Raw genomic sequence first — 4,728 nt, 5'->3', positions numbered from 1 at the left:
GTTGGGGTAGAGAGCTCGCAAGAGGAAGCGGAGTCCAGGATCGACAAGGTCGAGGCCCTAGTCGACCGACTGTCCGATGACACCAAGGACTCCGTGCAGCACTTACAAGATGTTGTGGCGGAACTCACGGCGAAGGTGGCTATGCTCACAAGAACGCTAAATGCGGGAGGAGGCAACACCCGCGTTGCACCGCCACAAAACTTGAGGGCACCTGAGCCCCATGGATACGGAGGGGCCAGAGATGCCAAGGAGCTCGAGAACTTTCTGTTCGACATGGAGCAATACTTCCGAGCTACGAGGCCCGATTCTGAAGATACCAAAGTTTCAATAGCAACAATGTATCTGAACGGAGATGCGAAACTTTGGTGGCGAACTCGTTGGGAGGAGATCCAACAAGGTCGGTGTCGAGTCGACACATGGGAAGACTTGAAGCGGGAGTTGAGAACTCAGTTCCTACCGGAGAACACAGAGTTCGTCGCAAGAAGGAAGTTGAGACAACTCCGCCAAAGTACCACCATCCGAGACTATGTAAAGCAGTTTTCTGCACTGATGCTGGACATACAGGACATGTCCGAGAAGGACAAGTTGTTCAGCTTCCTTGATGGTTTGAAACCATGGGCTCAGCAGGAGCTGAATCGAAGGAATGTTACCGACGTGGTCGGGGCAATTGCAGCTGCAGAAAGGCTCACCGACTTCGTTTCCTCTGAAGACCCAGCGAGAAGGAAACAATCTTCAAGCAATCGCCCTCCAAAACATTCTCGAGGGAAGGAGCTCGGGGGCGAACAAAAGAAGAAGAGCTCCCACAAAGGGCCGAACCCGAAAGGCAAGGCCTCAAAACCTGGAGGATGCTTCTTGTGCGGAGGACCGCACATGGTAAGGGAGTGCCCACAGAAGCAGGCACTCAACGCTTTGACAGCTTCCATCCACCCTCCCCGATCGGACAAGGGCAAAGCTGTTGCTCTTAGTTCGAGCAGTTCAGAATCCAGCAGCGACGATGAGGAGTCGCAAGGACCCCGAATGGGAGCAATGCGTCTGTTGAACGCTATGCGGGGTCAAGTGGGGGAGAACATGAAGACGAAGGCACAAAAAGCAGGAAGCAGCGAGCTAATGTATGTGGACATTAAGCTGAATGGCCAAACAACCCGTGCAATGGTGGACACGGGCGCTACCCACAACTTCATAGCCGATCGTGAAGCACAGCGACTTGGGTTGACCTTGGAGAAGAGCCCAAGCCGAATGAAAGCAGTGAACTCGGAGGCCAGGCGAATCTCTGGGTTGGCGAAGGGAGTTCCCATCAGAATCGGGACTTGGAGCGGAAACACCAACATGATGGCCGTGCCACTAGACGACTTCCAAGTGATTCTTGGAATGGAGTTTATGCACGCGGCGAAGTTGGTGCCGATGCCATTCTTGAATTCCCTATGTATGATGGGAGGCGATGATCCCTGCGTGGTTCCCGTCTCTCGGAGAGGAACCAAGGAGCCCCAACACATCTCGGCATTACAATTGAAGAAAGGGGTGCGAAAAGGCGAGTTGACATTCGTGGCTGCTATGAAGCTAGAGCCACTCAACGAGGAGGCCATTCAAGAACCTGCCGTGGTGGCGAATGTCCTAAAAGAGTTCAAAGATGTTATGCCACCCGAGTTGCCGAAGACTCTCCCTCCACGCAGAGGCGTGGATCACAGTATCGAGCTGGAGCCAGGAGTGAAGCCTCCAGCAAGACCACCCTACCGCATGCCTCCACCAGAGTTGGCCGAACTCAGGAAGCAGTTAGGTGAACTGCTAAGCGGTGGTCTCATCCGCAGCTCAAAAGCACCTTTCGGAGCTCCAGTTCTCTTCCAGAAGAAACAAGATGGGAGCCTCCGATTATGCGTCGACTATCGAGCCCTCAACAAAGTAACAGTGAAGAACAAGTATCCCATCCCGCTCATCGCGGACTTGTTCGACCAACTGGGCAAGGCCAAGTATTTCTCAAAACTCGACCTTCGGTCGGGGTATTGGCAGGTGCGCATTGCTGAAGGCGACGAAGCGAAGACTACCTGTGTGACCAGGTATGGAGCGTTTGAGTTCTTGGTGATGCCTTTCGGCTTAACCAACGCTCCGGCCACATTCTGTACTCTCATGAACCAACTATTCAAGGAGTATTTGGATAAGTTCGTGGTCGTCTACTTGGACGATATCGTCGTCTACAGCCAAACGCTCGAGGAGCACGTCAAGCACCTTCGGACGATTTTCAAGGTTCTCAGGGAGAACACTTTGTTCGTAAAAAGGGAGAAATGCTACTTTGCTCAAACTGAGATCCTATTCTTAGGGCATCGAATCGGTGATGGCTCCATTCGGATGGACAAGTCGAAGGTGCAAGCAGTTGCGGAATGGCGAACTCCAAAGAAGGTGCCAGAGTTGAGATCCTTCCTTGGATTCGTCAACTACTATCGACGCTTCATTTCAGGATATTCGAAGCGGGCAACCCCACTGACGGAGTTGCTGAAGAAGGAGCAGCCTTGGAAGTGGTCTGACAAATGTGAGATAGCATTCCAAGATCTGAAGGCTGCTGTTCTGGAGGAACCAGTGCTCAAATTGCCAAACTATGGAGAGCCCTTTGAAGTCCATACCGATGCTTCGGACTTTGCTATTGGTGGAGTACTCATGCAAGAAGGTCATCCGGTGGCCTACGAGAGCCGCAAACTCAACGAGACCGAGAGGCGGTATCCAGTGCATGAGAAAGAGATGACAGCGGTGATCCACTGCCTACGAGTTTGGCGACACTACCTCCTCGGGTCGCGATTTGTGCTGAGGACAGACAACATCGCCCTGAGTTATTTCCAAACTCAGAAGAAGCTCTCCCCAAAGCAAGCACGGTGGCAGGACTTCATGGCTGAATTTGATATGGCAATGGAATACAAGCCCGGGAAGGCGAATGTCGTGGCCGATGCGCTGAGTCGGAAGGTGGAGTGCGTGAATGCTGCACAACTGGAGGGCAGAGGCCAAACAAGTCAGTTACATTCCAACTTCCTTTCCCGAATCAGAGATGGACTGTATAGTGATCCCCAGGCAGTTATCCTGATGCAGCTCATCAAAGAAGGCAAGGCACGACGATTTTGGGTCCAGGAGGGACTTGTTTACACAAAAGGGAATAGAGTGTATGTTCCCCGAGTGGACAATTTGAGGCGTGAACTCTTGAAAGAGTGTCACGATTCCCTTTGGGCTGGACATCCCGGCATTCACAGAACATTGGCTCTCGTGGAGAGGGCCTTCTACTGGCCAAAGATGGGGATTGATGTGGAGGAGTATGTTCGAACATGCCTTACTTGCCAACAAGACAAGGTGGAGCAACGGAAGCCGGTGGGACTTTTGGAGCCGTTGCCTGTACCAGAAAGGCCATGGGAGAGCATTTCCTTAGACTTCATATCTAGCTTGCCGCCTGTAGGGGGACTTGGATCGATACTTGTGGTGGTCGATCGATTTTCAAAGTATGCAACTTTCATTGCTGCTCCCCTACACTGCTCAGCTGAAGAGGCGGCCAGACTGATGATGAAGGGTGTAGTGAAGTATTGGGGAGTCCCACACAATATTGTTAGTGATCGAGACGCTCGGTTCCTGGGACGATTCTGGACCGAGCTATTCAAATTGTTGGGGTCAAAGTTATACTTCTCTACAAGCCTCCACCCCCAGACGGATGGTCAAACTGAAAGAATAAATTCGCTCTTAGAGCAGTATCTCCGGCACTTCGTGAGTGCCAATCAACGAGATTGGGTGAAGCTGTTGGACATCGCCCAATTCTCCTACAACTTGCAGCGGAGCTCTGCATCCAACAAGAGCCCCTTCGAAATTATCACAGGACAACAACCGTCGACTCCACACACTATGGCAATTGGTTATACTGGGAGTAGTCCATCAGCCTACCATTTCGCAAAGGAGTGGCATCGAAATGCCGATATTGCGCGGGCTTACTTGGAGAAGGCGGCAAAACGGATGAAGAAGTGGGCAGACTTGGGAAGGCGACCACAAGAGTTCAAAGTTGGCGATTTGGTGTTGGTAAAGCTCCAACCAGCATCACTCCAATTCTTCAGGAAAAGAGTCCACAAAGGATTGGTGCGTAAGTATGAAGGGCCCTTCCCAATTATCAGCAGAGTAGGCAATGTTTCTTACAAGTTACAGCTGCCGGCGTGGTTCAAAATTCACAACGTTCTTCACGCCAGCAACCTGAAGGCCTACCATTCGGATCCGCAAGATGCTTCTCGAAGTATTCCAACTCGGCTACCTCCCATCACAGCCTCCTATGAGAAGCGAGTGGAAACCATTCTGGCGGATCGCAAGATAAAGCTACCCAACGGAGCGGAGCAAACAGAGTACCTGGTGAAGTGGCGAAAGCTTCCCCGAACTGAAGCCAGTTGGGAGCCTGAAGACGCCCTGCGACATGAAGAAGAAGTCATCAACAACTACCAACAAGCGTCGACGAGGGCGTCGACAGTTTAAGTGGGGGAGAATGTCACGAACGGTCGTCGCGCACCCGCAACAACTCCGTTCAACGAACCGTTCGTCGCTCACACCCGCATGTACAGCTGCTTGACAGCATGATTTCTTATGGTTTTGGGTCATTTTGCTTGTAAATATGTAAGTTCGAACAAGCTGCAGCGTTGCAAAGCGACCGTTCACCAAACCGAGCAAAACAGCCCCAAAACAGCCCAAAACGGCTCCGTTTTCGCGTGCCGCGGGAGGTGAGCGGAG

The sequence above is a fragment of the Musa acuminata genome, unplaced genomic scaffold (genome assembly GCF_036884655.1).
Source record: "Musa acuminata AAA Group cultivar baxijiao unplaced genomic scaffold, Cavendish_Baxijiao_AAA HiC_scaffold_1136, whole genome shotgun sequence".
In the NCBI taxonomy this organism is placed as follows: Eukaryota; Viridiplantae; Streptophyta; class Magnoliopsida; order Zingiberales; family Musaceae; genus Musa; species Musa acuminata.
Note: the sequence above shows the minus strand (reverse complement) of the source record.